Source organism: Triticum urartu, chromosome 6 (assembly GCF_003073215.2).
Source record: "Triticum urartu cultivar G1812 chromosome 6, Tu2.1, whole genome shotgun sequence".
NCBI lineage: Eukaryota > Viridiplantae > Streptophyta > Magnoliopsida > Poales > Poaceae > Triticum > Triticum urartu.
Window position 1 is genome coordinate 474,972,169 of NC_053027.1, and position 13,823 is coordinate 474,985,991.

Here is a 13,823-nt window from a genome sequence, read left to right on the forward strand (position 1 = left end):
TTTAATGGGTGCAGTGTCAGCAGATGGAGACGGGGAACGTAGCTCTGGAGTTGATGACCTCGCTTGCAATGAACCACCATCCCAGGTGCTTGCTTTAACTTCGCGGTGTCATATGTGGTTGCATGTTCCATATGGTGTCTAGCTTGTATTCGAAAGGCCGAAGTCGATAAGATAAGGAAAGATATTTTTTTACATGAACCACCATCCCGTGAGCACCAGAAGACAAATGGCTAGTCAGGGCATTGGCCGAGCCAGTGACAAGCCCAGCAAAGATAGGCATCACCTGGAAGCCAACTAAAAAGCTGCGATGGTGGCGAAGCTGCCCGCCTCCCACCAGGCTCTCAGGTCCTAGATGATCATGCTCACCACTCCAGCCGGATGTCTAGCTTGTATTGCTTCCAATTTGGTTAAATTGTATCTGCTTAGCTTACACATTATACCTTTGAATATGACATGCCTTTCTGTTTTTGGTACATACTAGTACAGCTGTGTATTAACCATGTTCTTACATCAAACTAATGTTCTTGTGTATCCCTCATCAATCACTTATGATGAGGCAGGCAGGCAAGGGGACTACTCCTCATTTAAAGAATGCAGCGTCAGCCTCCCGACATGATTCTCAAGAAACAGAAATGCTACATGAAGATAGTGAACGTAGCTCTGTAGTTGATTATAGCATTTCCCCTACACTAGCATCGCAGGTGCTTGCTATAACTTGGCAGTGTGATATGTGGTTGCATGTTGCATATGGTGTCTAGATTGTAATTCTTCCAATCTGGTTAAACTGCATGTGCTAGTCTGCTTAGCTTATACATTATACCTGTTAATGTGACATGCCTTCCTGTATTTAGTACATAGTACATCTGTCTATTAAGCATGTCCTTACATAAAACTATTATTTTTTTGTATCCCACATCAATCAACATGACGAGACACCTTTAGTATATGCAGTGCGATATTAGTTGCATCTTTCATATGATTTATAGCATGCGCTGCTTCTAATTTGTTGAAATTCCATTTATGATGGGACGCTTTTAACTTGGCAGAGTCATATTGGTTGCATCTTTCATGTGGTGTCTAGCTTGCATTGCTTCTTATTTGCTGGAATGCTTTCTGCTTAGTTTACACAAACAGTTCTGAACATGCCATGCCGTCCTGTTTTTCATACATATTCCATCTTGGTATCATGTGTTTGACTTACATCAAAGTAGTGATTGTCAGTATCATGCATGAATGAGTTCTGAAGAGGCAATTTTATTGCTTTTTCTTGTCGGTTTTACTTGACAATTCAAAATCAGTAAAGCGGAAGGAAGTTAGCAAGGCAGCGGATAAAGGTGCTCCTTCCGAACGGAGGGCCTCTACAGTTTCTACTCCTCCACACCCCAAGATGATTTCCAAGACAACACATGCATAGACACTCAACAAAGCTGTGTTTATGATGAGCACGTCTCCCCTAGTGCAGCATCACCGGTGCTCCCTCTAACTTGGCACTGTTATATGTGGTTGCATGTTATGTGTGATGTCTAGCTTGTATTGCTTCTAATTTTGTTGAATTCCATCTGCTTACTTTACACATTATACTTGAGTAAGACACGTGTTCCTGTTTCTAGAACATACAATATCTGTCTATCACACCATGTTCTTACATCATATTACTACTGTTGTGTAACCTGCAACAATCACTTATCATAAGACACGTTTGACTTCGGAGTGTGATATAGGTTACATCTCACATTCTTTTCTAGCTTGTACTACTAATTTGTTGAAATGGCACTTATGACGAGACAGTTTTAACTTGGTAGAGTGATATTAGTTGCATCTTTCATATGGTGTCTAGCTTTCATTGCTTCTAATTTATTGAAATGCTTTCTTCTTAGTTTACACATCATAGATCTGGTTATCTCTTCCGTCCTGTTTTTCATACATATTACATCCTGCTATCATGTGGTTGTCTAACATCAAAGTTCAGTTCGTCTACATCACGCATCAATTTGTTCTGAAGAACTAAATTGTTATTCGTTTTTCTTGTCGGCTTGACTTAACATGGCACAGAGAAAGAGGAAGAAACACAGAATGGCAGGGAATGAGAAGCGGATGAATCCTGCAGATTCTGCTGGTACTGACGGTGCAATAGAAGGTCAAAGTCCAGCAGAAAATTCTACAAACACGGCATCCCATGCTACACGAGTTGCAAAAAAGACAAATAGTAACAAATAGCTTCCACCAAACAAGCAGAGACATCCCTAGTTCTTGCAACACCTACCACAGTACTACCAGCTACATGACGTACTCGTGCGTCAACTGAGCTAGCAGCACGTTCCCAAGCTCCCTTGCCACCTGACACTACTTCCCAAGCACTCTTGACACAAGACGAGTTGGCAATATCAGATGAACCTTGCGAGCTTCAACGGCATGCTTCTTTATATGTAGTCTCACAGTTTGATGTACACTAACACTTCCTACGTTTGTTGTTGGACTAGCACCTAGGTGCAAGAGGAAACAAACATCAGGGATAATGCTCGATAGGTTAACTAAATCAAGAGGAGGAAGAATGGAGATCCGTTTTGAGGCAGGTTTAAAAAGGCCACGTGATGCTACAGAGTCAGCCAAGTTAGTATCAGAGGCAATGGTTGCTGTTAGGTGTCATGTACGTATCCTCCCAACATGGATTCAGTACAGGAATGACAAAGGCGAAACCCAGTTCAACACCTTCCTTGACCATTTATCTGTAAGTATGGTTATGTATGGAAACTAGTAATATCGTCTTGCTCTGTCCAATACTTTCTAGGTTGCTGATAATGAGACTCCCATAATTTTCAACAGATGAGGTTCAAGTTGGATAGCCAAGATGATGCAACTAGACAAGCTTGCACCCATGTTTTCAAGTCTGATCTGCGACAGTATCGGTATAACTTGAGGAAAACTCACTTTGAAGGCAAGGCTAACAGTGAACTTGCCCAAACATCTCCAGTGGAAAATATATCTGATGAAGACTGGAGAGGCCTCGTTAAACACTGGTCCGATCCGAAGTATCAGGTACATTATATATATATGTCATCAGATCACATGTTCAAGTCCTATTTACGCATGTGCCATACAAATCTATCTTCTTGTAGGTGAACTGTTCAAAGAACAAGGCCAACCGTACGAAAGTGAAATTCCAATAGACGACAGGATCTCGTAGCTATATTGCACACTGCGAGGCTCTTGTAATTAGCTACTGTTTCACTCTTTTCGTTGTACCATATTATCAGATCTATATTAACTTGTTCCAAATGCAGAGGAAAGCCCGCAAGGACCAAAAAGTACCTGAACCAAATGCTGTGGAAATCTTCAAGGACTGTCACACCAGCAAGAAGAAGGGCATGACTACACCAGTCAAAGCCGCTGTTGTAAGTCCTTAATACTCATGCCTTTTAACTACTACTTACTCTGACTTGTGCCTTGAACTGCATGGTTTGCAGCCAATGTCTATTGCTCTTTTCAATTTTATACACAATTGTCTTAGTGTATCATTGCACCTTACAAGGTTTAAAAGAGAGGAGTGATGTTCTTTTCATCTTGATCCGTAATCTAGTTCCGTGCTGGACTTGCCCACACAACGTTACAATTGCCTGTTTGTCTGTTCTTAGTTGTTTTGTGATATGAATGACGTCATACTATGATTACCGTATTATAAACTTCATCTCTTCATCCTTAGCCCTCAATACAATGTGAATAAATAGACAATACATTAGCGATGGTACATGGTCATATGTTTGGAACCTGGTTTTATTATGTACTTTGCAATAAAATACAACTAATATTTTACATGGGTTCACCAGAATAAGTTCTATATATAGACCAAAGCTATTTTGTTTGGTTTTGCTGCCTCCTTAATATCTTCTGTTCTGGTACTACTAATGTAAAACCTCAAGTTTTCAGCGAGCTATGGAAAAAATGGTGGAACCGCCACCTTCTGAAGGTGGCGAGGCAACTATAACCGCAATGCAGCTCTTGCTGTAGTGGGTCAGTACCTGTCCACTAATAGTGCCAAAAGCACGTTCCTGCGTAATACTGGGTTGGTTGTTAAGTCAATATCGTCCAAACAGCCTCATGATCAAGATATGCAAGCTCAAAGCAATGTTGTATCTGCGCTCCAGACACATGTCCATTCCCTAACAGAGACCCTTTGTGAAACAAGGAGAAACATTGCTCAATGTCGTCAAGATATGCATGGTTTTGAAACCAGACTATCAGACATTTTCTATGTTGTTCAGGCGCCTAGGGGAAATGAAGGCGAGGGTTATGGTGCTCCATCGGACAATACAACATGAAAACGTAACAGTCAGGTCAAATGAACCGAGCTTCTGAACTTCTGGTGGTGCATTTATCTGCTAGACTGTTAAGTTTTATGACAAACTTCCTTTTGTTATATGGTTGTAATTTGTTTTGGTGCAATACAAAATGTATTCTTAACGTGCAGCCACCGCCCGAAGAAAACAGCAAGCCATTTTTGTATAGTGTAGGGTGTTCCCTATATTTGCACTGGTGGCGATCTTTGATGCCGAGTGGATGTAATCTCTGCAATCGCCTTAATAGCCTAGTGTTAGTTTCGACCTTATTTATTTCCTAGTCTTCTTTTTCCCTGGTTTGCTAGTGGCGGCAACTACCATGGGCCATATACGGGCCGTAGGATCCATGGGTCACCTACGGGCCGTCGATAAATAGGCATGTAATCGGTGGGCCTCGGGCCGTCAGATAAATGTGTCTACATGGGCCATAATCGGGCATAATTGGTATCGGCCCAGCACGGTAACAGGCCGTTAACAGGCCGTAGGATAGCAAAGACTTAATTCTGTCACAGGCATAACGGGTCGTTAATGGGCCAGAATATAGGACGGGCTAGAAACGGGGAAACGGGTTAACAGGCCAGAAACGGGCCGACTCTTGCCATGGGCCGATTTCGGCCCATTAGGGTAATAGGCCAGTAACGGGCCGACTCTTGCCATGGCCGAATTTGTCCCATTAGTGGAACAGGCCAGTAACGGGCTGGAAGTAATCGAGGGCCGAAAAGGAGCCCAAGAACGTATGGGCCGTCAATAGGCCGAAAGCTAACACGGGCTGGAAATGGCCCATGTAAATCACGGGCCGTTAACGGGTATAAAGAAAATTACTGTTCATTATGGGCTAGACTCACCGTGGGCCTGTAATGGGCCAAAAGATACGAAGGCCTCATATGGGCCGAAAGACGTCGTGGGCCATACATGGGCCAAAAGTGAAATGGGCTGGTATTATATTCGACGGCCCACATGACGTTGTTGGTCCAATTTCCTTTAGGGCCTAACGGGCCGTGAGTTAATGTGCCGTAAAATGGGCTATTTGCGAAGAGACCGTTAACAGGCTTTTCATGGGCCAGCCCGTTAACTTTTGACCAAGTCAAACGGGCCGGCTTTGTAAGCTAAATGGGCCACTGTTGGGCCGTGCCACGTGTCGACATATCATAGGCGCCTATCTGACCCACTGACGAGCTGACACGTGTTTCGTCCGGCCAATAAGAATTTTACACGTGGAAATTTCCCATTGGTCGGGGCTGTTAATGGGTTATCGGATCCAAAACCCGACCTGATAGCTTAACGGCGTTCCGTTATGGTGGATGCCACGTGTTGGTCACCCTTGACGAAAGCACTTCTGTGACGCGTGATTTATCGTCATGGAAGTGGACACTTCCGTGATGGTAATTTTGGTAAAGTTATGGAACACTTCTACGACAACACAGGTATGACTATCTTGATTCTGTCATAAATTTGTCATGGATGTACATGCATGACAAAAAAAGTGACCTACTGTGACAAACACGTATCATCACGAAAGTGTATTTTTTTGTAGTGTGAAAAGGAAAGGGTGATGCAGCAGAGTAGCGTAAGTATTTCCCTCAGTTTTTGAGAACCAAGGTATCAATCCAGTAGGAGGCTACACGTGAGTCCCTCGCACCTGCACAAAACAAATAAATCCTCACAACCAACGCGATAAGGGGTTGTCAATCCCTACACGGCCACTTACGAGAGTGAGATCTGATAGATATGATAAGATAATATTTTTGGTATTTTTACGATAAAGATGCAAAGTAAAATAAAAACAATGAAAATAACTAAGTATTGGAAGATTAATATGATGAAGATAGACCCAGGGGCCATAGGTTTCACTAGTGGCTTCTCTCGAGAGCATAGATATTTTACGATGGGTGAACAATTACTGTTGAGCAATTGACAGAATTGAGCATAGTTATGAGAATATCTAGGTATGATCATGTATATAGGCATCACGTCCAAGACAGGTAGACCGACTCCAACCTGCATCTACTACTATTACTCCACACGTCGACCGTTATCCAGCATGCATCTAGAGTATTAAGTTCATAAGAACAGAGTAACGCTTTAAGCAAGATGACATGATGTAGAGGGATAAATTCATGCAATATGATAAAAACCCCATCTTGTTATCCTCAATGGCACCAATACAATACGTGCCTTGCTTCCCCTTGATCATAAACCCACAATTCATCAGTCTCAACAAACACACCGCAAAAAGAAGATTACATCGAATAGGTCTCCACAAGAGAGGGGGAGAACTTTGTATTGAGATCCAAAAAGAGAGAAGAAGCCATCTAGCTAATAACTATGGACCCGAAGGTCTGAGGTAAACTACTCACACTTCATCGGAGAGGCTATGGTGTTGTTGTAGAAGCCCTCCGTGATCGTTGCCCCCTCCGGTGGAGCTCCGAAACAGGCCCCAAGATGGGATCTTGTGGATACAGAAAGTTGCGGTGGTGGAATTAGGGTTTTGGATCCATATCTGATCATTTGGGGGTACGTAGGTATATATAGGAGGAAGAAGTACGTCGATGGAGCAACAGGGGGCCCACGAGGGTGGAGGGTGCGCCTGAGGGGGGTAGGCACGCCCCCTACCTCGTGGCTTCCCTGTTGGTTGCTTGACGTAGGGTCCAAGTCTCCTGGATCATGTTCGGTGAGAAAATCATGTTCCCAAATGTTTCATTCCGTTTGATATTCCTTTTCTTCAAAACCCTAAAATAGGCAAAAACAGCAATTCTGGGCTGGGCCTCCGGTTAATAGGTTAGTCCCAAAAATAATATAAAGTGGATAATAAAGCCCAATAATGTCCAAAAAAGTAGATAATATAGCATGGAGCAATCAAAAATTATAGATACATTGGAGACGTATCAGCATCCCCAAGCTTAATTCCTGCTCGTCCTCGAGTAGGTAAATGATAAAAATAGAATTTTTATGTGGAATGCTACTAGGCATAATTTCAATGTAATTCTTCTTAATTGTGGCATGAATATTCAGATTCGAAAGATTCAAGATAAAGGTTTAATATTAACATAGAAATAATAATACTTCAAGCATACTAACTAAGCAATTATGTCTTCTCAAAATAACATGGCCAAAGAAAGTTATCCCTACAAAATCATAAAGTCTGGCTATGCTCCATCTTCACCACACAAAGTATTTAAATCATGCACAACCCCGATGACAAGCCAAGCAATTGTTTCATACTTTTAATGTTCTCAAACTTTTTCAATCTTCACGCAATACATGAGCGTGAGCCATGTACATAGCACTATAGGTGGTATAGAATGGTGGTTGTGGAGAAGACAAAAAGGGAGAAGATAGTCTCACATCAACTAGGCATATCAATGGGCTATGGAGATGCCCATCAATAGATATCAATGTGAGTGAGCAGGGATTGCCATGCAACGGATGCACTAGAGCTATAAGTGTATGAAAGCTCAACAAAAGAAACTAAGTGGGTGTGCATCCAACTCGCTTACTCACGAAGACCTAGGGCATTTTGAGGAAGCCCATCATTGGAATATACAAGCCAAGTTCTATAATGAAAGATTCCCACTAGTATATGAAAGTGACAGCATAGGAGACTCAATATCATGAAGACCATGGTGCTACTTTGAAGCACAAGTGTGGTAAAAGCATAGTAGCATTGTCCCTTCTCTCTTTTTCTCTCATTTTTTATTTGGGCCTTTTCTCCTTTTTTATGGCCTCTTTTTTTCATCCGGAGTCTCATCCCGACTTATGGGGGAATCATAGTCTCCATCATCCTTTCCTCACTGGACAATGCTCTAATAATGATGATCATCACACTTTTATTTACTTACAACTCATCAACTACAACTCGATACTTAGAACAAAATATGACTCTATGTGAATGCCTCCGGCGGTGTACCGGGATATGCAATGACTCATGAGTGACATGTATGAAAGAATTATGAATGGTGGCTTTGCCACAAATACGATGTAGACTACATGATCATGCAAAGCAATATGACAATGATGGAGCGTGTCATGATAAATGAAATGGTGGAAAGTTGCATGGCAATATATCTCGGAATGGCTGTGGAAATGCCATGATAGGTAGGTATGGTGGCTGTTTTGAGGAAGATATATGGTGGGTGTATGATACCGGCGAAAGGTGTGCGGTATTAGAGAGTCTAGCAATGATGGAAGGGTGAGAGTGCGTATAATCCATGGACTCAACATTAGTCATAAAGAACTCACATACTTACTGCAAAAATCTACAAGTTATCAAAGAAAAGTATTACGCGCATGCTCCTAGGGGGATAGATTGGTAGGAAAAGACCATCGCTCGTCCCCGACCGGCACTCATAAGGAGGACAATCAATAAATGCATCATGCTCCGACTTCATAACATAACTGTTCACCATACGTGCATGCTACGGGGATCACAAACTTCAACACAAGAATTTCTCAAATTCACAACTACTCAACTAGCACGACTCTAATATCACCATCTCCATATCTCAAAACAATTATCAAGTTTCAAACTTCACATAGTATTCAACACACTCATAAGAAAATTTTATTAATCTTGAATACCTAGCATATTAGGATTATTTAAGCAAATTACCATGATATTTGAGACTCTCAAAATAATATAAGTGAAGCATGAGAGATCAATATTTTCTATAAAACAAATCCACCACCGTGCTCTAAAAGATATAAGTGAAGTACTAGAGCAAAACTATATAACTCAAAAAATATAAGTGAAGCACATAGAGTATTCTAATAATTTATGAATCATGTGTGTCTCTCTCAAAAGGTGTGTACAGAAAATATGATTGTGGTAAACTAACAAATAAAGACTCAAATCATACAAGACGCTCCAAGCAAAACACATATCATGTGGTGAATAAAAATATAGCCCCAAGTAAAGTTACCGATAGAAGTAGACGAAAGAGGGGATGTCTTCCGGGGCATCCCCAAGCTTTGGATTTTAGGTGTCCTTAGATTATCTTGGGGGTGCCATGGGCATCCCCAAGCTTAGGCTCTTTCCACTCCTTGTTCCATAATCCATCAAATCTTCACCCAAAACTTGAAAACTTCACAACGCAAAACTTAAAGAAGAAAATCTCGTGAGCTCCGTTAGCGAAAGAAAACAAAAGACCACTTCAAGGTACTGTAATGAAATCATTATTTATTTATATTGGTGTTAAACCTACTGTATTCCAACTTATCTATGGTTTATAAACTATTTTACTAGCCATAGATTCATCAACATAAGCAAACGACACACGAAAAACAGAATCTGTCAAAAACAGAACAGTCTGTAGTAATCTGTAGCTAGCGCCAGATCAGGAACCCCAAAAATTCTAAAATAAATTGCTGGACGTGAGGAATTTATTTATTAATAATATTCAAAAGAATTAACTAAATATCACTTTCCAAATAAAAATGGCAGCAGTTCTCGTGAGCGCTAAAGTTTCTATTTTTTACAGCAAGATTAACAAGACTTTCCCCAAGTCTTCCCAACGGTTCTACTTGGCACAAACACTAATTAAACACAAAAAACACAACCAAAATAGAGGATAGATAAATTATTTATTACTAAATAGGAGCAAAAAGCAAGGAATAAAAATAAAATTGGGTTGCCTCCCAACAAGCGCTATCGTTTAACGCCCCTAGCTAGGCATAAAATGCAAGGATAGATCTAGGTATTGCCATCTTTGGTAGGCAATCCATAAGTGGATCTCATAATAGATTCATCAGGTAATTTAATTTTCTTTCTAGGAAAGTGTTCCATGCCTTTCCTTAACGGAAATTGGAATCTAATATTTCCTTCCTTCATATCAATAATTAAAACCAATCGTTCTAAGGAAAGGTCTACCAAGAATAATAGGACATGAAGGATTGCAATCTATATCAAGAACAATAAAATCTACGGGCACATAATTCCTATTTGCAACAATAAGAACATCATTAATTCTTCCCATAGGTTTCTTAATAGTGAAATCCGCAAGGTGCAAGTTTAGAGATCAATCATCAAAATCACGGAAACCTAACAAATCACACAAAGTCTTTGGAATCGTGGAAACACTAACACCCAAATCACACAAAGCATAGTATTCATGATCTTTAATTTTAATTTTAAAAGTAGGTTCCCACTCATCATAAAGTTTTCTAGGGATAGAAACTTCCAACTCAAGTTTTTCTTCATAAGATTGCATCAAAGCATCAACGATATGTTTAGTAAAAGCTTTATTTTGGCTATAAGCATGAGGAGAATTTAGCACGGATTGCAACAAGGAAATACAATCTATCAAAGAGAAATTATCATAATTAAATTCCTTGAAATCCAAAATATTGGGTTCATCAATATTTAAAGTTTTGATCTCTTTAATCCCACTGTTATCAATTTTAGCATCAAGATCTAAAGACACTGAATTCTTAGAACGTCGTCTAGGTAAAGGTGGATCATATTCAGTCCCATAATTATAAAGATTCATATTGCAAAACAAATATTTTATAGGGGACACATCAATAACTTTTAGATCTTCATCTTTATTATCATGGAAACTAGAGGAACACACTCTTATAAAGGAATCTTTCTAAGCATGTATTCTAGCGGTTCTTTCTTTGAACTCATCAATGGAAATTCTCATTTCTTTGAGAGACTCATTGATATCATGCTTAGGTGGAATAGATCTAAGTTTCAAAGAATCAACATCAAGAGAAATTCTATCAACGTTCCTAGCCAACTCATCAATCTTAAGCAATTTTTCTTCAATCAAAGCATTGAAATTCTTTTGCGAACTAATAAATTATTTAATATTAGATTAAAAATCAGAGGGCATCTTATTATAATTTCCATAAGAATTGTTCTAGGAATTACCATAATTATTAGAGGGATTACTAGGATACGACCTAGGACTAAAGTTTCCTCTATACGCGTTGTTACCAAAATTATTCCTACCAAAAAAATTCACATCCAAAGATTCATTATTATTCTCAATCAAAGTAGACAAAGGCATATCATTAGGATCAGAAGAAACACTTTTATTAGCAAATAATTTCATAAGTTCATCCATCTTCCCACTCAAAACATTAATTTCTTCTATCACGTGCACTTTCTTATTAGTAGATCTTTCAGTGTGCCATTGAAAATAATTAACCATAATATTATCTAGGAGTTTAGTTGCTTCTCCTAAAGTGATTTTCATAAAAGTGCCTCCCGCGGCCGAATCTAAAAGATTTCTAGAAGCAAAATTCAATCCGGCATAAAATTTTTGTATGATCATCCACAAATTCAAACCATGCGTAGGGCAATTACGTATCATTAATTTCATCCTCTCCCAAGCTTGTGCAACATGTTCATGATCAAGTTGCTTAAAATTCATAATATCGTTTCTAAGAGAGATGATCTTGGCGGGAGGAAAATACTTAGAGATAAAAGCATCTTTGCACTTATTCCACGAATCAATACTATTTTTAGGCAAAGACGTAAACCAAGCTTTAGCACGATCTCTAAGAGAAAAAGGAAATAGCTTCAATTTAACAATATCATTATCCACATCTTTCTTCTTTTGCATATCACACAAATCAACGAAGCTATTTAGATGAGTAGCGGCATCTTCACTAGGAAGGCCGGAGAATGGATATTTCATGACAAGATTCAGCAAAGCAGCATTAATTTCACAAGATTCAACATTAGTAAGAGGAGTAATCGGAGTGCTAATAAAATCATTGTTGTTGGTATTGGTAAAGTCACACAATTTAGTATTATCTTGAGCCATCGTGACAAGCAAGCAATCCAACACACAAGCAAAGGAGGAACGGGCAAATAAAGTGGCAAATAGAGAAGGAGAGGGAGGATAGAGAGAGAGGGCGAATAAAACGACAAGGGTAAAGTGGGGGAGAGGAAAACGAGAGGCAAATGGCAAATAATGTAATGCGGGAGATAAGGGTATGCGATGGGTACTTGGTATGTTGACTTTTGCGTAGACCTCCCCGGCAACGGCGCCAGAAATCCTTCTTGCTACCTCTTGAGCACTTGCGTTGGTTTTCCCTTGAAGAGGAAAGGGTGATGCAGCAGAGTAGCATAAGTATTTCCCTCAGTTTTTGAGAACCAAGGTATCAATCCAGTAGGAGGCCTACGCGCGAGTCCCTCGCACCTGCACAAAACAAATAAATCCTCGCAACCAACGCAATAAGGGGTTGTCAATCCCTACACGGCCACTTACGAGAGTGAGATCTGATAGATATGATAAGATAATATTTTTGGTATTTTTATGATAAAGATGCAAACTAAAATAAAAACAATGAAAATAACTAAGTATTGGAAGATTATATGATGAAGATAGACCCGAGGGCCATAGGTTTCACTAGTGGCTTCTCTCGAGAGCATAGATATTTTATGGTGGGTGAACGAATTACTGTTGAGCAATTGACAGAATTGAGCATAGTTATGAGAATATCTAGGTATGATCATGTATATAGGCATCACGTCCAAGACAAGTAGACCGACTCCTGCCTGCAACTACTACTATTACTCCACACATCGACCGCTATGCAGCATGCATAAAGAGTATTAAGTTCATAAGAACAGAGTAACGCTTTAAGCAAGATGACATGATGTAGAGGGATAAATTCATGCAATATGATAAAACCCCATCTTGTTATCCTCGATGGAAACAATACAATACGTGCCTTGCTGCCCCTACTGTCACTGGGAAAGGACACCGCAAGATTGAACCCAAAGCTAAGAACTTATCCCATTGCAAGAAAGATCAATCTAGTAGGCTAAATCAAACTGATAATTCGAAGAGACTTGCAACGATAACCAATCATACATAAAAGAATTCAGAGAAGATTCAAATATTGTTCATAGATAAACTTGATCATAAACCCACAATTCATCAGTCTCAACAAACACACTGCAAAAAGAAGATTACATCGAATAGATCTCCACAAGAGAGGGGGAGAACTTTGTATTGAGATCCAAAAAGAGAGAAGAAGCCATCTAGCTAATAACTATGGATCTGAAGGTCTGAGGTAAACTACTACACTTCATCGGAGAGGCTATGGTGTTGATGTAGAAGCCCTCCGTGATCGATGCCCCCTCCGACGGAGCTCCGAAACAGGCCCCAATATGGGATCTCGTGGATACAGAAAGTTGCGGCGATGGAATTAGGGTTTTGGCTCCGTATCTGATCGTTTTGGGGTACGTAGGTATATATAGGAGGAAGAAGTACGTCGATGGAGCAACAGGGGGCCCACGAGGGTGGAGGGTGCGCCTGAGGGGGGTAGGCACGCCCCCTACCTCGTGGCTTCCCTGTTGGTTGCTTGACATAGGGTCCAAGTCTCCTGGATCATGTTCGGTGAGAAAATCACGTTCCTAAAGGTTTCATTCCGTTTGGACTCCGTTTGATATTCCTTTTCTTCGAAACCCTAAAATAGGAAAAAACAGCAATTTTGGCCTGGGCCTCCGGTTAATAGGTTAGTCCCAAAAAT